The sequence below is a fragment of the Canis lupus genome, chromosome 4 (genome assembly GCF_048164855.1).
Source record: "Canis lupus baileyi chromosome 4, mCanLup2.hap1, whole genome shotgun sequence".
Lineage (NCBI taxonomy): Eukaryota > Metazoa > Chordata > Mammalia > Carnivora > Canidae > Canis > Canis lupus.
The window spans coordinates 14,554,441-14,580,782 of NC_132841.1; the positions used below are offsets into that span (position 1 = coordinate 14,554,441).

The 26,342-nt window shown below is 40.9% G+C and overlaps 2 long non-coding RNA genes across 8 annotated transcripts; one reads left to right on the top strand and one right to left on the bottom strand.

The window, feature by feature from the left end:
• Nucleotides 1–178: 178 nt before the first annotated feature.
• LOC140631888 (uncharacterized) lies at nucleotides 179–16,336 on the bottom strand. Of its 7 annotated transcripts, none has more exons than XR_012029415.1 (6): nucleotides 15,658–16,322; nucleotides 15,335–15,427; nucleotides 14,135–14,231; nucleotides 11,958–13,345; nucleotides 11,608–11,792; nucleotides 179–2,905 (listed from the first exon to the last, which is right to left on the bottom strand). It is a non-coding gene; the product is annotated as an uncharacterized lncRNA (long non-coding RNA). The 7 variants fall into 7 exon arrangements; XR_012029412.1 differs by having other exon boundaries at nucleotides 14,122–14,231; XR_012029411.1 differs by lacking the exon at nucleotides 15,335–15,427 and adding an exon at nucleotides 9,619–9,643 and having other exon boundaries at nucleotides 14,122–14,231; nucleotides 15,658–16,321.
• Nucleotides 15,954–26,342, top strand: LOC140631889 (uncharacterized). The gene is made up of 3 exons (XR_012029416.1): nucleotides 15,954–16,766; nucleotides 22,311–22,425; nucleotides 24,160–26,342. It is a non-coding gene; the product is annotated as an uncharacterized lncRNA (long non-coding RNA).

Here is a 26,342-nt window from a genome sequence, read left to right on the forward strand (position 1 = left end):
TCACGTAGGGTTACTGTGATTATTAAATTAGTTAGTGTATGTGAAGTTTGTGAAATTACACCTTGTACATTATAGGTGCGATATACATGTCAGTCATCTTTGTTCTCATACACCAAAAAAAAAATACCACTTTTTCTGGATGATGGAACTATAAGTGATTTTTATTTTTGCCTTTACATTTCATTATCCTTTTCTTCCCCCAAATCACCTATGACTTTTATAGTCATTTTTTTTTAAAGATTTATTTATTTGAGAGAGAGTGTGTGTAAGCAGGGGGAAGGGCAGATGGAAAGGGAGAGAATCTCCAACAGACTCCCCACTGAGTGTGGAGCCCAGTGGGGGTTCAATTCCAGGACACTGAGACCATGACCTGAGTGGAAATCAAGAGTCAGATGCTTAACCGACTGAGCCACCCAGGTGCCCCTATAGTTATTTTTTAATCTGAAAAATACATGATTTTTTAAAAAATAGAGCTCCATTCGAAATCTATGTTATTTTTTACTTCTAGGTTTCAGGCATGGATCTTTCCCTCCCTCCCTTCCTTCCTTCCTTCCTTCCTTCCTTCCTTCCTTCCTTCCTTCCTTCCTTTTCTTCCTTCCTTCCTTAAGAAATAGAGAAAGAATGTATTGGCCAGTCCATATTCCCTAAACTCTTTTCCCAAGGAGAACACAACCCCATGGACTCTGGGAAGAAAGGATGGCTGTAGAATCTAGCTGCTGGGAACAAGAGCATTGGGGACCAGAGAGAAAATGGTACTGCCCAGGTGATGCAACCTGGGCAAGTTACAAACTTAAATCTCAGATTTAAGTCTCAGATTTCTTATCTGTAAAATGGGAAAATGATTCTTGCTTCATAGGTAGATGGAAAAACACAAACGTTTGAATGGAGCCTGGCACATACTAGGGACTCAGGAGTTGTTAGGTCATCATACTCTTGATTAATACTCAGAATAGAGTTGCCCAATTGACCCAATTATAGTGAAAAGAGTAGTTTTGGGAACAGACTAACTTGTGTGTGTATCAAGGCTTTGGTCCCTACTTGCATTGTGTATTCAAGGTCAAGGTCAAAGCCAAGGTTCCTCTCACTCTGTACCCCCAATATTCTCTATCTTAACATACTATTTGGAGCACTTGCCATCATTTACTTCCCACTGATATATTCTTTGTTTAGTTGTAGTTTATCTGTCTTCCCAATTAGGTTGTAAGCCCCATAAAGGCAGGGAACAAGTGTATCACATTCAGTATGCTATCCCCAGGGCCTAGAACAATGCCTAGAACAGGATAGTGCTCAAATTAAATAATTTTGTGATAGAAGAATAAGGGGGCAAATGAACAAATTAACCTGGGCAAGTTATTTTAGTTGCCTTTACTTTTATGAAAACCAAATAAGAGAAAGTAAATGTGGTGCCTGACATATACTAGGTGCTCTTTCAAAATTAATTTCTTCTTTCTGGCTATTCACAAGGTTAACTTTTATCAAACCCACACATTTTCTAAAATTACTTTCACTGTCTGGACAAATGCTATTCGGACACATCTTAAACTATTATCCCTTGTGCCTGAACAATTGCTATCTGATAAAGGGAATTTTTCCCAGAGAACAGAGCAAAAGAAGCTTTGAAACCAGAATTTTTATAGTTCACACCCCATGCATGCCAGACGCAAAAATCACTTTGAGGTGCTAATTGGTGACGTAAAAAATGAAAAATAAAAATGTAAAAATGCAACAGTGGGTTTTGGCAGCAAGGAGAAGAGGTTCTTTTCAATCTAAAAATGGTTGTCATCTCAATTTTTTACTGCCTTAATTCATTTCTTAAGCAGAGGGCAAAAAAAAATTGATGATTAAGATGTGTAATGGAAAATTTTCAGAGCAGAGTGAGGAGGTGACTAGAGACCATATGTTGCCCAAGAATGGAGCCTTCAGCAAACGTTGGAGAAGAACGAATGTGCTGATTTGCATACTATTAGCGATTATGTCCCAATGAAAGAATACATCCCATTAGTACTAATGGGCATTATATACACATACGATTAAAACACCATATAACCTTTCCTGAGACCCAAAGCAAAGGAAAAGCTGATAATACATTGCTAGGGGAGGAAAGGAAGAACAAAATAAATTATCGGATGAGAATATTTCACACATGTCCACATTAGGAAAGAAAAACAATTTTTTAAATCAAATTCTTAATATTGGCAAAGCAATGAGTATCCTAGAATCTTATGTGAAATAACCCCCCTGTCAAAAATGCAGAATGCATCGTGGCCGTGGCAATGAACAAATCTACAAAATAAGGTATAATGGGCCTTGTCATTTACTTTGATTCTTGGAGGTCAACTCAAACAGTAAAACTTACAGTTAAATCATGCAGTAAATATAAGCTCAGCACTCACTAGAGTATTCAGCAAACAATACCGGCACAAAATGCCAGGCAAAGTTCAACGCAATTCACCCAAGAGTGGTTTCAGCGAAGTTTTCAGTGTCAGGAATAAAAATGTGGCCATGTGCTTCCATCAGTCAGTGGTATGAACTCAAACAGTCCTGGACCATAAATCCCACCCAAGCCGTTGGTCAAGGTCCTTGGCGGTCAGAAGTTCATAAGTCAGACCCGAAGTGAGTTGGGTCCAGGGCCACAGGGAGGCTGCCTTCAGTTATATCTCAGACAGAAGGGCAAATTCAGTTGACACAAGTCAAAGTGAAGTTGCAGTCGATACCTGAGGAAGGTATTTCTACCATCACAGATGGTGATGTCCCAAGATTTCTATAGATGTTTCCATGCATCTCGATGGAGGGAATACATAAACAGTATGGCAACAGGTGTAACAAAGTTATCGCTATCCTTGGTCCTGGAGAAGGGTGCTTCTTGCCTCAGCGCCATCACCGATGAGCTGGCTCCATGATGTGGCTGTAAACATTTAAAACATTTTGTTCAAAGGAAAGCTCTGCTTGAGGACAGAGACCTATTGTAGTTTTGAGTTTGCCACCGTGCCTTTGGTGAGATTATGAAGGAACTGTGAGTCCAACACCTGCTCTCTCCTCAGTCATTGTTCCTCTCCCGACAAGTGTCCAGGGCCCTTAAAAATGCCACTTAGGGTCTGCATCAAAGCTTAAGACCCAGTCAGATTCAAGTTTAAATCCCATTCACTGCTTAATAGTAGTAGTAGTGAACACTTCTACCATGCTAAATGTCTAGCAGGCACTATTCTAAATACTTATACCTACAACTTCCTTTTATCCTCAGGATAACACAGAGGTAGATACCATTATCCCCCCCACACACACACACACACACACATATAGAGGAAGAAACTAAATTACAAAGACAGATGTCAATATCTGGTCAAAGTCACAAAGTAGCATGCTGGCACCTGGGTTCAAACCCCAGCTGGAATACTAACCGTGTGACCCTGGGCGAGTTACTTAACCTTGCTGAGCCCTATTCCTTCATTTACAAATATGTATCAAATGCATACTATGTGTCAGGAATTGTTCCCAGCACAAGGGATAAAGTGGTGAATAAGACAAAGATGTCTCTTCTCTATCAGTTGAAGACTTAACCAAAGACACAGGCAGCATATAATAAATCATTAAACCAATGAAAAAAATAAAACAAAGTGATAAGATAGAGGTGGCAAGCCCTTAGTTAAGGTAGTTAAGGAAGTTCTCTCTGGAGCAAATAAGCTGAAATACAAACAAAAATCTAGTCAATTTACTGGCCAAACCCCAAGATTCCACAGTGAGATGAAATTTGGTTGCTAGTGTTGGTTTGGGAGTAGGTGCTCTCAGGTGGGGTTTAACATATCATACTTCACACTAATACCCACTTTCCTAAGTCCCTCTACATGTGTCTTGCCCAAATCTTCTCCTCTGTCTTATAATCTTGTTCATTAAAGGCCTCTTTCTGACCAAGTCAACCATATGCCATGACTCTGAGTCTGTGTACATGCTTTCCATGCATATTCTTACCTTGGGCCACTTATCCTTTCACATAAAGTGGCAGTCCAGTGTACCCTCTGATGCTCTGCCCATTGAGAGCATCTCCCCTGACCAAGAAAAAAAAAAAAACAATGTGATGGTTCTACCTATCCCCAAGTACATCTATTCCAGTTATATATTCAAGGTCCAGGAGGATGACCACTGGGTGGAACTAGCAGACCCACCATAGATCACACAGAGATAAGATTCCATTCATCACCTGCCCCCTAATCTCATGCTAATCCATGAAGCTACTCTTTTCTCCTGATAAGAAACAGAATCCTCAACAAAATGCTCTGGGAAATCACTAATAATTAATTAATGCTGATACTGAACATGAAACCTACACACCACCTCTGGTAAAAGTTCCCTTATTTCAGCCACAGGCTATGATTGCATGCTCAGAGCCAGGTATGGAGAATCACAAACCCACTTGCCCCAATGACTCTTACTGGTAGTTGTCCTAGGAGCACATGGCATCAGCAAGACCATGAGGACAACTTCTCAGGCAGAAGTCACGGACTATGTCCCACTTTTTCCAATGCCCTTAGTCCTCTCTACCTCTTGGCAGGCTAGGGCCAGGGTCCCATTCATAAATTTGGACTCCAGCTACATTTGTCACTAACCTGGCCCAATAAGGAATTCTTGAGTAGAGGTGGCCCTAGGTCATGTCAAACAATCACACTGGGTGAAACTATCACATAGAAAACCAATTTTAGCATGAGTCATCATTTCAGGCAAGTTAGCTCTGATCTTTACTTGTCCTTAATAGGACTTTTTTTTTTTTTACGGGAATTAAATCTTTTATTTCCATAAGCAACATAAAGACAAACCATCCCCAAACTGTCTTACCCTCACAATTTCATGATCACTTTCCCCTTTTCCCAAAAAATGCACACTTATAAGAAATCAACTCACCTATTTAGAGCAAGAGTAATAGTCTTCTTGCTCAGTCCATCTGAGCCCTGTCCCTCTCCCCTCTTCACACGTCCCGCCTCATATCATCTCTCTCTGTCTTTAAGTAACTCATTCTACATAATGAGGGTTTTGCAAGACAAATTCTGTGGTTCTTAAAATAATCTACTGTCCTCATTAGGGTCCATCTTTTAAGGCCCTTTAACTATTTTGAAATTCTTAATACTGTCCTTGTTCCCTGATTTGTCAGTAATGCTGCCAGATACAATGTATCATTCAATAAATCCAACTGCTTGTCAAAAATAGCAACTGAATTCCCCATATTGCCAACTCAAAGCTTGATCTCCTGAAGCCCAGATACAAAAATACATTAAGCTCCACTGGGTTCAAATTGCATTAGAAGATCTTTCGCTGATAGCTGCCAGGTCCCAAGACCCTAAGGTCTATAAACAAGCATTAGGTGAAAAGTATGGCAGGATACAGAACGTCAAGGCTAGAGGAGACCTCAAAGATCATGTAGTCTAACCTCCTCATTTTACAAATAGAGAAAATATGCCCAGGAAGGTTAAGTGATTTACTCAGGGTCACCCAGCAACTTAGTGACAAGACAGGAATTGAAACCTTTGCCTGATGGTCACCCTACACACGTCTGCCTGCACCTGCCCATCACCTTCTTTTTTTTCCAGATAGTCACAGCACATCATCTTTAGGGAGCCTAGGGACCAAATGGGACTAAAGTTCTAACACCAACTCCCCTCTGGCAATGTTATAGGTTATATGTTAATGTCTGTCCCATCCAAGAGCCATTTCCACTCTGCCTTATTTTCCCTTATTGTGAAAGAACAAGAAAAATCCCAGAGGGGATCTCTGCCTCTCTCTATCTCTCTCTGTGTCTCTCATGAATAAATACATAAAATCTTTAATTTAAAAAAAATTTAAAAAGGAAAAAAAACTCACAGGGGAAATTTTTTTTTTAATTTAAGTATCAAAGTTTTGTCAAGGTCATAAGCAGTTACTTATAAGAAGAAGGTATAGGCTGCTGAATTCATGTGGCCTGGGACACCTACTGAAAAGTCTCCTTGGCCCAACATACTTCCATTTGCTGGCTCTGGTGTCTAAGGGAAAGGTGCTTCAGGAACTAATAGGTGTTAAGGGAGGACCTCAGTGACAAAATGAGAGTTGAACAGAGATTTATTTATTGAATGAAGAAGGTGAGGGAGCAACTCTGGTGGCTATCTGGAGCAAATGACTATTCTAGGCAGAAAGCATGGCATCTGCAAAAGCTACATGGGCAAACAACAAAATGAGCAAAAGGGAATGTGGCATGTGAGAGAGTCTAGTTGGGAGGGATGGGCAGCAAATCACACAGGGCCTTAAAAACCATTGGAAGGACTTTGAATTTCTCTATGAGTGATGAGCCACGAGGGTACTTAGTAAATGGGGAGGAGCAGTGTCACAATTTGGCTTATGTGTGTAAGGAACAGCTAAATAATGAGAGTTTACTTCATACTCACTAGGATGACTATAAGCAAAAAGTCAGGCAAAAACAAATGTAGGCAAGGATGTGGAAAAATTGTAACCCTCACACATTGCTGGTAGAAATGTAAAATGATCCAGTCGCTTTGGAAAACAACCTGGCAGTTTCTCAAAAGGTTAAACAGAGAGTTACCCTATGACTCAGCAATTGAACTCCTACTTCTATACCCAAGAGACATGAAAACATATGCCCATGCAAAAACTTGTACATAAATGTTCATAGCAGCATTACTCATAATAGCTCAAAGTGGAAACAACACAAATGTCCATTAACTGATGAACAGATGAATAAAATATATCTATAGAATACAATATTACTTGGTAATAACAAGAAATGTAACATTGATTCATGCTATAACATGGATGAGCTTCAAACACAGTATGCTAACTGACAAGAGCCAGTCACAGGCATGATTCTGTTTACGTGAAATATTCCAAACAGGCAAATCTATAAAAAAGGAAACTAGATTAGTAGCTGCCTAGGGACTGGGGATGGGCAGGGGACCTGACAATGAAATAAGAAGTGGCTACTAAATGGATATGGGGTTTCTCTGGGGGACAATGAAAGTGTTCAAAATTTTATTGTGCTGACAGCATCACAACTCTGTAAGTATACTAAAAGCCATAATATTGTACATTTTAAATGAATGAATTATATAGAGTATGTGAATATTATTATCTCAATTAGGATGTTACAGAAAATAAAATCAGTCAATCATCAGGATCAGAGTGGCTTGGGTAAAACATGGAGTGTCAAGGGAAGAAGCATGGAAAACAATTAGGAAGCTATCTCCAAAACAAGGTATGAGATGATGATGGATGGGACCAGGGTGAGAGGCAAAGGGTGGGAGAAATCAGTAAGTATTATATACCTTCTGAATGACTAGTGCATATCGTTCATTCTGATGGATTAAGTATGAAATATGAGTTCAAGGTAAATGTAGTTCAGGGTCTAAGTAGCTGATAGGGATAGCAGGGCTGTGAAGGGGCCACTGTTGGAGGAAAACCTGGGGTATAAGACATGGAGCTTACTTTGGGCTCTGTTAACTTTGAGATCCTATTAGACACCTAAGTGGAAGTGTTGAGTCGGCACCTAAATCTGGCATCCAGGGAAAAGGTAAAAATTGAAAAATAAAATAAGGATGATCAGCATTTAGATATTCCAAACCATGAGATGGAATCTCACCCAGAGCATGGGATAGATACAAAAGATAACAATTCTAAGGACTGAGTCCTGGCACATGCCAGCATTCAGAGGTTTGAGAAATGGGGAGAAAGCATCAAAATATAGGAAGGAGTGGCTATTGAGACAGAAGGAAATACATCAAATAAGGAGTCTTAGAGCCAAAGAAAGAAAATATTTCAACAAGGAGGAATTGATCATTATGCCAAGTACTTCTGATAAGTTTAGGAAGTTGAGGACTGAGAAGTGATCAATGGACATAGCAGTTGGAGAGTGTCGGTGTGGCCCTCACAGGATGTTTTAGTGGCATTCATCTGGAGGCAAAAGAAAGGATTGGAGTGACTTCAAGAGAGAATGGAAGGAAGAGAAACTGGAGAAAAGCATAAAGACAATTTGTTCAACTAGTTTTTTGTAGAAACGTTCGGAGAAATGAACTGGCAGCTGGAAGAGTGTGTGTCAGGAGAGGTTCTTTTTTTAAGATGTGAAAACTCACAGCATGTTTGTATGCTGATGGGAAGTATCCAGCAGATTAGTAAACAGGGAATGCTGGTAATACAGAAGAGGCACAGACAATGGCAAGGGTCAAGTTCTCCTGAAAGAAGGAAGAAGAGGGGAGATCTGGCACCCAGGAGCACGGACAGCCCAACATAGTCAAAGGGGGTCCAAGAGGACAACAGCTCAGACTCAAGCAGACGTGGCAACTGGAGTGTGGAGACATCTTCTATTGGTTGCTCCTCTGTGAAACAGGAAGCAAGGTCATTAGCTGAGAATGAAGAGGGAAGGGGATCCCAGAATTCTGAGGAGGAAGAAAGAAAATCATCCTCTGTAAAGGGAGGGAATGACTAGACCAAGTATTTCAGGTTAGTAGCTATTAATTAAAATGCTATTGTTCATCATGTGTGTTTTCTGCAGCCACATTTCGTTGTCTGGGTACAGGCAGAGAGCAGAATTTAATCAAGGCTGAGGTTTTCCAGAGAGAATAATGAAGAGGGAGGGTGAAGTAGTTGATGGAACACACAATAAATGACTATAATGATGGCCCAGGGAGTCTAAGCTAGTAGAGTGAACTGAGGACATTGAGGGGTTGAGGGACAGCAAAAGGCTTGGTGGAAAAATGGTGTGTAGGTCCCAGCGGGGAAGACGACATTTGGAAGCTTGAGGAGGGAGCAGCACATTAAGCCATTATCAGATATCACCACCTCTGCCTGAATTCATTTACAGGCACTTGCTAAATTAAACTTTAATGCATTAATACCATCGGCAAAGTTACATGGTGTATTAGTTTCCTGGGGCTGCTGTAACTGGGTGGCGTAAACAACAGAAATTTATTGTCTCGCAGATCTGGAGGCTAGAAGTTCTCTATCAAGGTGTTGTCAGAGTTGATTCCTTCTGAGGGTTGTAAGGGAGAATCTGCTCCACGCCTTTCCTCTGGCTTCTGGTAGCCCAGGCGTTCCTTGACTTATAGATGGTATACGCCCTGTGTCTTCTATAGCCTTCTCTTTGCATGCCTGTCTCCACGGTTCAAATGTCCCCTTTGTATAAGTACATCAGTCTTAATGGATTAGAGCCCATTCTAATGACCTCATGTTAACCTGATACCTCCATAAAGACCCTACTTCCAAGTAATATCACATTCTGAGGTATGGGGGAGTCAGGACCTCAATATATTTGTTTGGGGGTGATATAATTCAACCCCTAACACAGGTATTCTAAGTAGTAATACATATGCTGAGGGCATACACAGGCAGGTGTACCAACAGGATATTTTAAATTCAGAACAATCAAACTTGAATCACAAACAAACAAACAAAATAAAACAACCTGTCTTCAGTCATTGGATGTTCATTTGAACAGGTACCGGGTCATCTACAGCTGTACCACTCTGGACACGCCCGATCTCTTCTGAACAGGTACCAAGTCATCCATTACCCTTTACCTCTACTGGGAGCAATAGGTAGGTAGGGGTACAAAAATGGGGAGTCAGGGAACAGGGAAGCCGAAAGAATTACCTGGATAATGGTCCAAACAGGGGCCCTGGAGAAAAATCACACAGAGGTTTTTTGTTTTTGTTTTGTTTTTTCACACAGAGTTTTTTAATCATGTGTCCCCAACTAGGAATTCAAAAAACATTTCTCCACCAGAGTGTGAAGCTCTCTTTCCTTTCTCGGCACCGTATCTATGAAACACGTTAGCCATTTGGTGGTATTGGCCCACAGATGGATTAACATTCTCCCAGCCTTAGGAAATGTGATGCTGACCACTGGATCAGGGCAAACCAGGTAAGCCCTCAACACAAAGCACTTCTCTCTCAGGACTAAAACACCTCACAAAATAAATTCATTCTCAGAAATGATCAACAGATCCCCAAAGACCTTTTTGAAAATATATAGAAAGCAGATGCTCAGTGCCTGGGCCCTCAGGTGTGGAGGTATCTGCCAAAAAATCTATCTGGATTGGGGTGTAATTAGAAAAAGTCAGGCAATCTGGTTCACCAGACTTCTAGAACTGTGATTATCAAACTAAGACCAATGAGACCCATTGATCTGATCGGCTGTCATTTCAATGAAAGAAAACTAGTCCTTTAATTCATAGACATAGGGATTATTTACTACCACGTGGACAATTAGAGGTCACTAAATTTTAGTCTTCATAAATTAAAGTTAGCACATTACAGATTGATTGAGGATCCTAATTCATTGCTCTGCTAACAAGTTTGGCTCCCACATAACACTTGGCAACATTGCAAACTACAACGTAAGCTCACTCACATACAGCTGGAATTCCCACAGGTTTCAGGAAGGATCCTTTGTTGTCAGTGTAGTGGCAATGTTGTTCTGGGTTGGGTGGTTGTGGTTTTCAAATTGCTGCTATTCTTGTTTTTTAATTACAGATTACTGTGGTTTCATTATAACACCATTAATTGTGTGTGTTGTCAGTTGTTCGGTAAACCCTACTGTGTGTAATGGTGCATATTTGCACCAAGAGTATTTTTGGTCTATCATTATCCAATAACTAAACTTTAAGGCATACATATATATTGTATATGTTCAAATATGAATTCTCCAGACCATTATTTCTAAAGCAGATTCTATTTATATACATATGTCTTATATATGTGTTATATATATGTGAATACATTTACATAAATATATAAATATGTATATAGATAAAATATATTTTATAAGCATACGTACATAGTATATTCATATATTAAATATTCCCCCTAAATTTGCTTGCACAGTGGCATTTTGTTGGTGATAAATTTTTGTCCTTTTTATTTATATAACTCCCAACATACTATCAAGTTAGTAGTTTAATGCAATTATTGGGTTATTTTTGTAGGAGTAGGGCACCATTTTATAATAAGAAATTTTGTGTTTTGGATCTTATCTTCCCTTACATGACAAATAATAGGTTTTTAAGTTGTAAGCAAGAGATTAGCTACACTTTCTTATTTTGTTCCCCAGATTATGGGACATCATGCCTGGTTTTTGTAGGTTTGTTCCCTGCAAGGATCCATACCTGAGCATCTGAGAATCTGAAGCCTTGGCCTTTGCACAGGATGACAACTTGACAAAGTTATTGGGATGGGGATGCATAAAAAAGTGAAGCAGTTTAGAGCAAGGGCCAGTGCAAATCCTCACCATACACTCTAGGGACATGACCACAGGAAACTTTGTCAATCTGTCTGAACTCCAACTTCCTCATCTGCAAACTGAGGAAACAGATCTACCACACACGGTTGTTACCAAATTAAATGAGATGAAGCATGTAAAATCCTTAGCTGGGTTTAGCTCCCCAAAATGGCAATATTCTTATTGCTGGGGTTATTACCATCACTACTTTATCAGCCAGGATGGGCCAGATTATATGGCTGTCACAAACAGCACACAGAGAAAAACTCAGTGGTTTCCAGCAATTCCAGCAGATTCAAAGATTTATCTCTTGAATTCACTGTGTATCCATTGCAGGTTTGTGGCAGTTTTGCTCCAACTCACCTGTGCTCGGGGACCCAAGCTAGAACATTGCTAGCTACTGTGGCAAAGGAAAAAGAGAGGAAAAACACTGCTAGTTCCTAAAGCTTTTGTCCAGGAGACATGCATCACTTCGGCCCATATTTCACTGGCGGAAGCAAATCAGATGGCCACTTGTATGTCTAACAAGGTGGAAATGTGTCAGTGCCCTAAGGAAAAGGTACAACAAAGAAAATGGAGTCTTTGGTGAGCAGAGATACCATCAACCATACTATTACTAATTCAAAGAAGAGACAGTTGACTGAGAAAATGATTCGTCTGAGGTTTATTCATGGAACCATGAGTGGAAAGGAAGGGCATTGAGGCTTGCTTACTGAGGGTACGATCCTTGGCTCTACTTCTTCGGTCTGAGAGCTGACCCAGCTTTACTATTAGGGTCCAAAGTCCCTGCCAATGCAATGTAAGCTATATTTAACAATAGGCTGAAAACAGACCCTACAATTAGGGCATCTATCCAAATTTCTCTCTTATACGCACAGATCCAAGTAGGAGATGCCTTCCACTGCCATTTCGCAAATGCTTAGAGCACTGAGTTCAGGCTGTCCTCACTGCTACCACTTCATTTTCAGCCAGATTCTCCCCATGCCAAAGCTACTCCAACATCTTAACAAATGCAAAGTGTTCTTCCCCTCTCAATTTCTCTCTTATTTTGCTTCCTGAAGTGGCAGGTCTTGCTGAACCATAAACGTCCCCAAGGAATAACTAACTAAATTATTTGTGGGGAAGAGGGGGGAGACATATAAAAAGGTAATACAATTTCCTGAGAGCTGAACTTATATAAGTAGAATAATGTCCACTCTCAGGGGATTTGTTTCTACATCCATTATGGGCCGACCAGGAGCTAGACTGGAAGCTAGACTCTGGGCATGCTCCCATCTCAGTGAGTTCACTGTCTCAGAGTAAGACAAACTCAAAGGATTTATGGATGGGAAAGCCAGAGGATGTGAAACTGAGCCAGGGAGCAGACCCATTTTTAGAGCAAATCAAAAACTGAGCTTAAATCATTTAGCAAATGCAAAAATACACCCAACCACGATGACCCTTCCTCCAAAGGCCACTCAGATGCAGACCCGAATTTAAAGACTGGTACTTGGAGGTCTGCACTTCCCAGACTTGGCGGAATACTGAGGACGAATAATTAAATTCCCCCAAATTCACGAGCATTCTTGGCATATGTGGCAAACTGTCTGAAGTGTCACCTGGACGGCACAAGAGATCTAGTCTAGACTCCGGCTTCAGGAAGTCGAGATAGTATTGTTGTACCCGTTTGAAGTATGAGGTTGAGCCCATTGAGATAAAGACATGTAGGTAATGAGTGAAGGTTTGGCTTTCCCAGACTCTAACCATTCCTCTTCTACCAGCTATGTGCCACCTGCTGTATTATTAACTGAATCCTTTTAATGTTGAACTACCCTTTTTAAACTGAACTTAAATTTAACCTTTTCCTAAGCAGTAGTAGCTGTGAACTCACAGCTTTGATGTGGTAATTATTTTGTCCGATATACTTTAAAATAAATAACTATTCAAATATTTTAAAATGCATTCATAGAGGAGACTAGATGGCTCATTTGGTTAGGCATGCCTTCGGCTTGGTTCATGAACCCAGGGTCCTGGGATTGAGCCCCATGATGGGCTCTCTGCTCAGGAGGAAGTCTGCTTCTCCCTCTCCTTGGCCTGTCCCCTGCTTGTGCACGTATTGTCTCTGTCAAATAAATAAAATATTTAATAGATTAAAAATCAATAAAACATGTTCATAAACCCCTAAAATCAGTCAGGCCCCACCCATGATGCACACACTGAGCTCAGAGGATGAACTCTGTAACCTGTGCCCCACACAGTCTAGCTCTCCTAAGTCTCTGTGAGGTTAGCCTTTATTCTTTGTCCATACTTTTAATCTTTCTCTTATTCTTCTTCCCTTTATCCATAATGCTGACCCAAAACAAGACATTTTTTTCTTTACTCAGAGGTGCTTCAGGGAATGATGTGACAACATTGCCTTCTCTGGTGGACTCCTGAATTTCTTTTTGAATGTTTGGCTCACCTGATCATCAACATGTATGTCGCGGAGTCCCCAACTTACTAGCCCGTCTCACCACAAACTTGATATCAAACTCACTTTACCAGGCTTCCCACAGTAGGAGTACAACCATTTAGTTCAAGCTCAGCTCATCTAATGATCTCATATGAGAATTTGGATTCAAAATTTGGTTACACGAAGAAGTGCTACCAAGAGTCCATTTAAAGAAGGTGGCAGATACATCCATCCCTCTCCTCATCAAGTTCATGATCTAGTATGTTCCAAATATATATCATTGGATAATTGCAATAAAGTGAAATAGCTATTCTAATTAGGGTAGATGCAGATCACTCAATGCAGAACTTTTAGAAAAAATCTCCAGGGAGGTGATGTTTATGTTGTCTCATGAAGGGTGGGGTTTCCCAAGAGGATAAAGAAAAAGGTAGCTCAATGAATGTTACCTATTATTATTACCATTATCACCAGATTTGATATCAAAAAGACATGGATTTAAGTCTCAGCTGCACTGGGAAGGTCAGTTGCCTCATCTGTAACCTTGTCCTATTTGGTTCTGCAAAAAATAAATAAGATGATTTAAGTAAGACACAAACTAAAATACTGACACAGTTAGGTTCTTCATAACAGCTCTTCCTCTTCCCAGTTCTAGTTTTTTGGGGGTTTTTTTGTTTGTTTGTTTGTTTGTTCATTTTATTGCTTTTTTATTGGAATGCCCCTCTCCTCTCCATTTCCATTCTAGAAATCTACCTATTATGCAAATTGTACTTGAAATACTGCCTCTTCTGCGACACCATTATTTACCAAGAAAACACAATCTTTCCCCCTTTGAAGTTCATCTTGACCTCCATAATGCTTGCTTTGTGGTTGCTACATGTTTGCTGTGATACATTAAATTGCCCCCCATTCTGACTCCTGTTCATAGTCTTAATGTCTGCTTGGTTTTTGTTTGCTTTTTTTTTTTTTTTTCAATTCTTTTGATGTACTTAGCTAGCATTATGAGCACACAAATGCAAAGCTCTGATTTTTTTTAAAAAAAGCTTGTCCAGGGATCCCTGGGTGGCGCAGCGGTTTAGCACCTGCCTTTGACCCAGGGCGCGATCCTGGAGAACCGGGATCGAATCCCACGTCGGGCTCCCTGTGTGGATCCTGCTTCTCCCTCTACCTATGTCTCTGCCTCTCTTTCTCTCTCTCTCTCTCTCTCTGTGACTATCATAAATTAAAAAAAAAAAAAAAAAAAAAAGCTTGTCCAGGGGATCTCTGGGTTGCTCAGTGGTTTGGTGCCTGCCTTTGGCCCAGGGCGTGATCCTGGAGTCCCGGGATCGAGTCCCAAGTAAGGCTCCCGGCATGGAGCCTGCTTCTCCCTCTGTCTGTGTCTCTGCCTCTCTCTCTCTCTCTGTCGATCATAAATAAATAAAATCTTAAAAAAAAAAGAAGTTTGAAAAATTAAAAAAAAATAGGTGAAGAAAAAGGTTGTCCAACAGTTGGGATAACTAAACCCCAATGTGTCTTTGATCCCAAGGTTCTGCATGTCCCTCCACTCTTGGTCTGTCTTGTTTCAAACCCATCTTCTCTCCATGTGATACATAGTGACTGAGCTCCTTCTACGTACCAGACAGAGTCATAGGCACTCGGGATATGTCAGTGAATAATACAGACCTTGCTCCTTGTCCGTGCTCTCAAGGAACTTCTACTCCAGTGTGGGGAGATGGTCAGTAAGCAAACAACAGCACAATGACAATGACAATGATGCTACAATGGAAAAATAGAAACAGACTTGTCCTAGGCCCAATCTGTCTCTTGTCTTGCTTTACCTAGACTTTCCTTCTGTCTTTCCTTCATCTCCACCCTTATCCATGTCTGTATGTCCAAATTCTTATCCTTTAAGGTTCAGTTCAATGCCATCTTCTTCATGAACATAGAGAAAGACATAGGCACCATGTAAGCATACATAGTGCTTCTTTTCATGTGCAGCTTCTTACCCGTGCTACAACTCCTGAGGGCAAGGCTTCACATACTTCATCTGGGTGCCAAGAGTTCCCAACAGAAAGCCAGAAGAGAATCATTCAGTAGCTGTTTATGAAATGAGCAAAGGGTCCTCTCCCCTGCCCTGCCACATTGTACTTAAGGAACCAGCATCCACATTCTTCGTTGGAAACCTGTTCTGTTTGGACCTCCATTCAGGAATATATTCTTCACAAAAGGTAAATAAATACTTGCAATCCACAGATGCCAAGAACTTAGAACATTCTACATCATGATTTCCATGGTAACTGAGGTTGTGCACAAAGAACGCTGCCATGATAGCATCTTAATCCAGAAAGGCTGAGCATTTTTCAAATTGTTAATTCTGTCATTCTGGCCATAATAAATGGTTACCTGGATTGCAAGCTGCTGAATGATCCTCTGGGCATGTCTAAGCCACCATTCCACTGCACAGCCACCATGAATGTAAAGTACTATTTACCATCAGAACATCTGAAGTTGTTTATGGGAGCCCTGGATCAAGTCAACACTTACTGTCATCAGTAAATAAGCAGAAACTTACAGAACATTAGGCTAGGGTGTGCCCACATTATTCCTCTATTCATACAGAGCTCACTACTTTTCACCATATATTTGATTTTTATCTTAGGTGCTAGGCATAAACAACGCCATAGGCACTGCTGTGAGGGCTGGTGAATGTGCATGCCTCTGTTTATTTGGGAAATGGAAGAGCTGTGGGGTTTTAATTACCCTGAGCTGGTAGAGATCAATTTGAAAAACAAACATATTAGTAAAAAATCAAGCACTCTTTTGCTGCCAGAGGATTACAATTTGAAATCATAGCATCCTAGAGCTTTACAGCTAGAAGAAACAGCAGAGACTAGGGGGGGAGCCAAGCTCCTCATTTTACAGATTGGAAAACTGAGCCCCCAAAGGGGAAATAGCATGAAGAGTGTTTAAGAGCTTGGTTTCTGCTATGAGATCCTTGCTCAAATCCCAGGTCAACAACCTACCAAACAACCTGGAAAGTCATTTGACATTTCTGGGCCTCAGTGGCCTCATCTGAAAAATGGGGACTATGATGGAGTTGCAAGGATTAAATGAGGTAATGGATATAAAGTGCTCTGCATGGTACCTGATGTAGTAAATAATAATGTGAACTTTAGTCACTATCATCATCATATCATTGTCTAAGGTCACAAGGCTTATTTGTAACATTGTTTTTGCCTGAACTAATACCTCCTTACAAATACCAAGTTTGTTTCTGTAGACAGTAAGAAAAAAAGATTTTTATAAGCCCTGTCCCAATAATCATATGGTCCAAATTAGTTTCCAAATCAAATTTTACAGTAATTCGGTGTTCTCCAGTGCTCATTGAATCTTCCAGTAATTGTACATTCTACATTTTCACAGTTCTGGAAATACAGTTCACTCAGCATGAATATATTCTTGTCCTGAATGTGTAGCCACTAGAGAACTATGATTTACCAAGATGTTTTACTTTGAAGAGTACAGAATCTCAGTATATTTGGCTAGAATTCTTTTACCCTTTCCAAAGGCCCCAACTTAACAAAACACGATGCTCTTTGTGGCTTGATTTAAATGGATAATCTGTGACTCAGAAAAAGATGATTTCAGAGCATGACATGCAAATGTAGAATTCATGGCTATTTGTTTAAAATCTAGGCCCTTTCCTTGACTGCATTTACTATAATTAGAAGACTGGCCATTCTCACAAGGGGTTACAAACACACCACTGGCAATGTTATATGTGTGATGCCAGAAAAAAGATTAATACTTTTATGCTGAAGCTGTCAGCTCCCAACAAAACTTGCTATCTAAAAAAGGAGACAGAGGGGTGCCTGGATGGCTCAGTAGGTTAAGCATTTGACTCTGGTTCAGGTCATGATCTCAGGGTCCTAGGATTAAGTCCCATGATGGGCTCTGTGCTCAGCAGGGAGTCGGCTTCACCCTCTCTCTCTGTCCCTCCTCCTACTCATGCTCTCTCTCAAACAAAATCTAAAAAGATAAAAGTAAAAAATAAATACAAAATAAAAAGAGGGAGAGAGAGATTCCAGAGAAGGAAAACACCGGAAATTTGGATGATGATTAATAGCCAGCTAAGAGAAGAGAAGAAGTTTCTACTAGATTCTCCATGGGATGGTGGTAGATAAGAATGGAAGGACTGGACGTTATGATTATTCAGCCTAGAAATATATGGTGCTTTCAGTGGCAGATTCAAGTTTCATGGAAGTCCAAAGCTCATATAATCGAGGGGAGCCTCTTTGAGCAATAGAATACAAAGTTATAAATAAAAATTACTGGGACCTCTCCCAAAGTCTTACAAAGGGCCCTGGCAAGTGAGGGTCCCTGGAACTTAAGCTTCATTAGTTTCATAATATATTTCGGTTTTGGTGGTTTAAAGTTTATACCATTTTCACATAGGTCAGATTTAGCAAATCGATAAAGAGCCTTGGAAATTGGGGAACCATGGTTTGACTCCTGTGTTGTCCACTTAGAGGTGTTTCGTCACCTTAGGCAAGTGTCTGAACTTCTCTGATCTTCATTTTCCCCAACTATAAAAGAGAAAATAATCTTAGCTTTGTATGGTTATGCAAATTTTTCAAATTCATGTAAAGCACTGAAATAAGCATCTCACTAGCATCTAGTAGGAGTTCTATCAATAGTAGTACTGTTTTTATTTCCAATACTTCTCATTTTGTTCACATCTTAGTCCTGTCGATATTCATTTAGAAGATAAGGTTTTCCTTTAAAAAAAAAAAAGAAGATAAGGTTTTCCTCTTCCATGTCAACCTTTGATAATTTGGAGATTACAATTGTCTGAATCCGTATGTCTCGCTTCTCTGTTCTGATGCCTAACTTATCCTCTTGAATCTTTTACCCAAAAATGAGTATGGGGCAGGATGAGAAATGGAATTCAAATCAGCTAGTTAATATCCCTGGAAAAAGAAAAAGATACCTAGGGTTCTAAGCATTTAATCCCCATCCCCCAGGCCAGCAGTGCTATCCCAGCTGTTCCTTCCCAGTAATGTTCACAAGACATCAGGGAGCGTGGGTGGGATACAGGGATACACACTTGAGCTTCGGCATCTTGTTCCTTCCTTGGTCCAAATAAGAAGATGGAACGTGAGACTGAGGGTTATCCAACTCTGTCATTTCTCCTAGAGATATAGATGATGTCTTCAAGTTTAGAAATAAGGGCGTGAATTCTTCATTAAAAAGGACAGCCTTACTTACTGGGGGTGCCAGTCTCACATTTCTGACTCTTCAAGGGCTGGTGAGGGGACAAGCTTCAGCTCTGGGATTAGATACCTGGTGTAGATTTGAAGTCACATTCCACCACTTACTGTGGGTGAGATCTCGGGCAAGTTAGTCTCAGAAGATATAATAATTGCACCCACCTCCCAGACTTATTGTGAGGATCACATCAAATATGTATGTAAAGAACATAGTATAGTGCAGGGGCAGAGGGGAATCGGGGGCCGGGGAGAGGGAAAGAACAGGACAAAGCCCATAAGAAACTCAAAGCATTCGGTTGTTTCTCAAAGCATGAAGAACTAGGGCACATCCCAATGGCTAATGGGCCTTCAGAGGCAAAAAGACTTCATCCTTACGTGCCAAGAAAAGCCCTGGACACTTACCACACTGTAATAAGAAGGATCTTGAGGCTGTATCCGGGCATAGCAGGAAACAGTGCGTGATCTCTGAATAACATCTGCCGCAGACATGGGATGGAGCATGTTGCAACATATAGTACCCACCTGCTAGCTAGGCCTTCTCTTCTCCTGGGGATTCAGGCCATTTTTCCAGGCTCTGCCCCTCAATAAATATATAAGATCACCATTTTAGGTACAACCTCAATCTTCAGAACTAAGAAAACCTACTATTTACATTAAATTAAATAGTTCATCACAATAGATTCACCAAGATCACCACAGTAATCTTCCTAAACAATAGTAATCTTCCTTGTTCTTCCTGTTGCTTTATTATCTATCCACTTGGACCTTCTAATTCCTTTTAATCTCTTCGCTGCTCAGCAAAGTCTGTTAATTCTCTGTTGAGATAGAAAAAAAATGAAAACGAAAAATTCCTGATTTACAGATTTCTAAACATTTCAAGATGGATGGTATTCATTTTAGTTCTGCACTGTGGATCTCACCTGGCACTATCTTTGGTACATAATAGATGCTCAATAAATACTTTTAATGAATGAATGATATTTATTTTATGCTAGTTTCTCCATTATGATATATGCTTCTGAAAGACAGATATGATTTATCACTCATTATTTGCTCCCTTGCCCCCATTCCCTTAAGTGATTGACATAGTATCTAGTACATGGTAAGAGCTCTATAAATATTTGTTAAATGAATGAAGTATTAATGGCAGGACTGCCAGCCTCCATACCTTTCAATTTCTTCTGCTATCTGTTCAGGCCTTTTGCTGCATAAATCTTTCATATCAGCACATTACAGTATTTGAGAATTTCCCATTGGAAGAGCTCACCAAAGAATATTCCCCATAAAGAGGAATGGGCCCTTATATTATCTTATCATTCACTAATGTCATAAGAAGTGCTGTTTGTTGAATTCCCTCAATCTACTTCCTTTTTGTTTTTTACTTTCCCTGCCACTATCTGCTTGGCTCTCAGAGGGGCTCCTCATTCTGTTAGAGCCACAGGCAGCCATTAGGAACCAAAACTCCAGGGAATCCCTGGGTGGCTCAGTGGCTTAGTGCCTGCCTTCGGCCCAGAGCATGATCTTGGAGTCCCGGGATCGAGTCCCATGTAGGGCTTCTGCATGGAGCCTGCTTCTCCCTCTGCCTGTGTCTCTGCCTCTGTGTGTGTGTGTGTGTGTGTGTGTGTGTGTCTCATGAATAAATAAATAAAATCTTTAAAAAGGGGGGGGCAACCAAAACTCCTTATTGTCTCACTGTCGCAATTGCCCTGATGCCCTGAGCTTCCCTGCTGCACCTTTGGTCTGTAGGACTTTCCATTTATTGCATCCAGTAAGCATCTTTACAGATCAATGATTCAGCAACTGACTTTTAACACTCAATCAATGCATGCTATGTTTCCATCACATATTGGTTAAATTTAATTTAAGACAAAGTGATTTCTTCACACTCTTATTCCATTTTGCTTCCATTTTTAAGGCTAACAGTGTTTATGCAGAAACCAAATGTGCTTTCTGCTGGCAGGTAGATGCTGGTGTTTAATTCCACAGGTGTCTACCTACTACCTACCTACCTACCTCCCTTTTTATCCTTCTAGTCTTGTTTTTCCTCTCTGTAGAAAACTGTTTTGTATTTAGTTTCAATTCATTTCATCTTATTTTATTGCACTAATCTTTGTTAGCTACTGAAATCTATTTGAAATAATGTGGTTTCTATAACTCAATGAATGTATATACATGAATGTATACACACACACACACACACACACACTCACTCACTCCCTTGAAGAACAATGGAACGACAGACTGCAGCAAGTATACAACAGTGTTCAGAAGGTTCATTTGAAGGGACATTCGAAATCATCCCACTGAGCTTCTGGCACTTGCCTAAAGTCACGTGACTACTTAGTGGCAGAGTTAAAACAAGTTCTCAGATCTTCTAACACCATGCCTTGCGCTTATTCCCAGGTCCTGAGTACCTTTCCCAGTGCTTACTGTTAGGGCAAATATATGTAGTGATCATTTGGGCAGGTCACTCAGCAGATGTGGAATCATAAGGCAAACACCATGTATCCTCTAAGAGTTATACAAGCCAATGTCTGCCCTCAGTCATAAAGTCTTTTTCAATATGTTTTTATAGTCTAAAGGAACTTAGGTTACCAGTTGGCTGGAAAACTCTCTTATTCTGAATCAATTCAATTTAAATCTATGTTTTCTAAACACTCATTTCTCTTTAAGAAGTATTCAAAGCAGCTTATAGTAAGAAAAAGAAAATTAATGAAATAGGTGCAAAAAGGGAGATTTAGTCTTGAAAATGTTAGTAAGTGACAATTATTATCTTTGCACTTTAAACATAGCTCTGAGCTTCCTGGAAGCCCAATCAAAAAGGGAAACACAATTAGAATTAGTTGCAACAATTAGTTGCAATTAGTTTAGCTGAGAAACAGAATCATTTTTTCAGAACAAATTTCCTTATGTTAAATTCTGAGATAGCTTTCTCACAGGGAACAATTTACAGGGGAATGTAGTAAATGGCATTTTCTTTTCTTTTCTTTTCTTTTTTTTAATATGTTATTTGAGAGACACAGAGAGAGGCAGAGACATAGGCAGAGGAAGAAGCAGGCTCCCTGCCAGGAGCCTGATATGGGACTCCATCCCAGGATCCTGGGATCACCACCTGAACCAAAGGCAGACACTCAACCACTCAGCCACCCAGGTGCCCCATAAATGGTATTTTCAATAACAAGTCTCTGCTAAATCAGAAGCAAAATCCACAGAACTTTTCTGTAGCAATTCCAGCAAAGAGAGCAAGATGATGTCTTAAATTATATGAGAAAGATTCTGTGAGGGACCCAGCAGTCAACTTGATCAAAGGAAAAAATGTAGGTAATTTAGAGAAAAGGGCAAGTTACATGAGCCTTAAATTATTTTCCCTCAACTTTTCTCTCTTCCAGGCTTTGAACAGGTTGTAGATATTACGCAATATCAAGACCTTACTTTCTAGCAAGAACACAGTGCAGCTATCCTGAAGACTGCTAATTGCCGGCAAAGTTAAAATTTTGACAACATGTAAGCAGATGTTAAATTTGATATTGCCTCAGGCAAACTATCAAGCCTAGGCAAACTTCCTGCCTGAATGGCAGACCTCCACCCAGAGACTGGTTAAACTTCCTAGTCAGGAAAAAGTAAACAACTCCATGTTGCTTAACTGAGGGCTTCCTCAGTTTCCTCAACTGTAAAACGGGAATAAGAGTTGGCCAACTCATAAATAGTCTCATCGATGGACATCCACGCCCATCATTTACATATTCCCTATGGTCATGCCCATTCATTTACATCTTGCCTATGGCTGCTGCTTTTCTGATGCACCAGCAGTTGAAGCTACAAGGAGACCATCTGGCCCACAAAGCCTAATGTAGTTCCTACCTGGCCCTTTATGATCTCTGAATAGAGCGCATGCCTTCCTTCTTAGATGCTGCACATCATTTCAAACACAAGACATTCCAAACTAAGATTTTCACCTGAGCATGCGCATTCATGCAAGTGCGTGTGCCCTCTGCACCCGCAATCCCAACTTCCCTGTCTCCACCTTACTGTAGACCCTGCTTCCTATCATCAATGCTCCCATCTTCTGAACCTTGCTAATGAATCATATCCTACCATCTTCTTTTCCCTTTAAAAACTCTCACAGCCTTGCTATTCCACTTCCCAGGTAGCAATTAGCCCTTCCCATCCCCTACCCCTCACCCCTGCCTCTACTGGCAGATTCCGCAGTCCATCCTGTCCTACATCCTACATCTGCCTGAGCCAGTGGCCTCAAATGCCGTTTTTACACTTTTCCAATCCAGCTCAAGAGTCTACAGTGGCTCCCACCTACCTTTGACAGTAAGTCTGACTTTACTCTGTTGCCTTTTAAAACGGTTTACAGCCTGGCTCCACGGCACATGTAAAAGTCTAAGTCCCATTTCTTCCTGGTCCACACGGACCACTGCTGTCTGGCCCACCTCCGTCAGTACACACCTTGCTAAATCTCACCACTGTTCTTCATTCTCACCACAGTCTCTGTTCTGGATTGCACTGAGTCCTTCCAAATTCATTTGTTGAAATATGGGTCCCAGATAGCTCAGAATATGGCCTTATTTGGAAATAGGGTCATTGTGGATGTAATTAGTTATAGGGAAAACACTATTTGAACATCAAGACATAGATCAAGGGGATGTATCTGTAAGCCAAGAAATGTGAGAGATGACCAGCAAGCCACCAGAAGCTAGGGCATGGGCCTGGAAAAGATTATCCCTTGTGGCTCTCAAAGGGATCCAAATATGCCAACACTTTGCTCCTGGACTTCTGGCCCCCAGAACCATGGGACAATAAATTTCCATCCTTTAAGCCCCATATCTTGTACTTTGTAAGGCCAGCCTTGGCAAGCTAACACAACCTCTTACCTTCCCTGGGCTCAGAGGCTTTCTAGAATAAGATGGCCCTGAAGGCCCTGTGATATGTGGCCATATAGAGATGACAGGTAGAGAGAGGTCTGGGAACCACAAGGTGGGAATTAGGGAACCCAGCAGACTGGGTCCTCCTTTCCAAAAGGAAGTACAGTCTGCTTCCTCACAAGCCTACACACTTTCCCGGACTTTGTCCCATTCCTGCTGCGTCAGAGGGTGAGTAGCACTGAGCAAAGCCCAGATCCGGAAATGCACTCCAGGGATCTGCCTTCCTTGCCTTGCTGTTAAATGTCTGTTCTTCCCCTCCCTTCCTTTCCTCACTGAACACTTAAGCCGCAACTTTTGTAAAAAGCAGGTTCTGAGCCAAGCAAATCCACTTCAGGAGTCCAGTGCCCGCCCTCCCCCTGCTTCTGTCCTGGAAGTCTGGACGTCTATCTGGAGAGGCAACAGTCCTTGAACGAAGGCCGCCCGCGAGAGGCTGCCAAGATTCCAGCATTGTCCAGGAACTTCAAGGAGCTAAATTGGGACCGATCAAATCATTAAGGAGACTTCTTGCAGGGAATGTGACCCCGGGGAATCGAGAGAGGCAGAGTGTAGCTCTGCGGCCCTGTTTTGCTGTTATATGCAAGCCCATGTGACACTGGCTGGTTGTTGGTGAGAAAACAAAACCCCCTCCAAGTCACTTGACTCCAGGAGGCCAAAGGCCAAACCAGCCATTCAGCCACCGAGTCATCACAGACAGTGTGTCTGTAAGTGTATTACCCTCTTCCCCAGAGACATCTGGTAAGGCCAAATGGCTTGGTAAACTTCCTATCTCAAATAATGTAGAGTGAGCAGTGACCAGATTTTCTTTGTCCCAGAGAAGAAAGAAAGACATGCACTGAAGTGAAGACATAGCTGATTTGGTGGAGGGAGAAGCAGGGCCAGCTTCATGGGTGTGCAGGGTGTGCATATGATTTAATGCCATGTTTTTACCATCTTAAAATTCTTAATAACTATTGAACAAGGGGATGTGCATTTTTATTTTGCTCTGAACGCTAAAAATTATGTAACCAGTTGTGGAGAGAAGTGTGTACATGTGTATGTGCACGTGTGAGTGTGTGCATGTATGTGATGCATATGTGCACATCTGTGTGTGTGTGTGTGTGTTTAGCCAGGAGGTATGGATTGATGATGAGTGATGAGCAAAGAAAAGATGACCCAAATTCAACCTGCAAGTAAAGAATGATGAGAAGTACAGTCTATTCTCAGTATTTTTAGTACTTGGAATCAAAAATGTGATGGCAAGTACTGAATTTGTGAACACTGAACCATTGCTCCTAGGGGAAATACAAGGTTAGGTTCCTGTGAGCCTCTGGTCCCAACATTTTCATCAACTTATCAACATACAACCTACTTTTGTATGTTTCTATTTAAAGATACCTGGATAAACATATATGGTTGATTCGTTAACATAAAACTCACAGCCAACAGCACTATAACTCAAGTGGGAACAAAGTTATCTAACACATTTTCTCTCCAAAGTGCATTGCAGCGTTTTTGCACTTAAGAACACCAGACGACACTTCAGCACTATGCCTGGGGGCCACTTTGAATAGTGAAATCACCAGTAAAAGCACAAAAATGTGAAAAGGCAACACTAAACGCACTGCAAAAAAGACAGGTGTTTACAGTATGAGAGAGGAAACGAGAAGGCAGATGTTGCCTGGTTTGACCTCCACTGGGAAGATGCCTATCCAGTAACTCAATTCACCACTCTGCACAGATCCACAGAAACCTGCAAAAATGCCCCAAGTACTGGTCTGAACTACAAATAATTCACAAGGATGGAATCTACAAATAAGGAGGATTGAAGGTATATTCAACTAGAATGAGGAGCCTACCATACAATTTCTGTTCCATCACTGCTATATGACATTTGGCAAGTTATTTATCCTCCCTGTTGATTTCCTCTTTTTCATCAACTGGATTTCTATTCAACCTTTAAGACACAAGAACCACCATTTCCTCCATGAGAATTTCTAACAACCTCAGTAGAAAACGAATTCTTTTTTTTTTTTTTTTTTTTTGGACCCGAGTCACCACTTTTCCATGACATCTGCCCCTCATCTGTCACCATAACTCAGATAGTAGCCATGTTGTAGAAGCATGGGGCAGCTTTATCTACACACACTACACTGCTCTGTCGTCCTCCTCACCTTCTTTGGTTCCACCAACTTCCACCACCTGACCCTCATGGCCGACAATTACTATACGGCTGTGTGCCAATCCTTGCTTTGTATCACCATCATGATGCAGAAGGCCCATTTGGGTTTTTCAGATGGGACTTATATTTTTGCCATCTTTGGTGCCCTTGTGATGAATTGTTTCTTTCTCCCCAGTATTCCTCATTTTTGCCTGTTCTGCCATTTTAAAGATGATTTAATTATGCTTTCTTGCAATTCGTTGTTGATCTTCTGTTATTCCAGTCAGTAGATTATAAAATCTGTTAGGAGAAGGATTATATCTTATTCACCTTTATATCCACAACACTAGTGA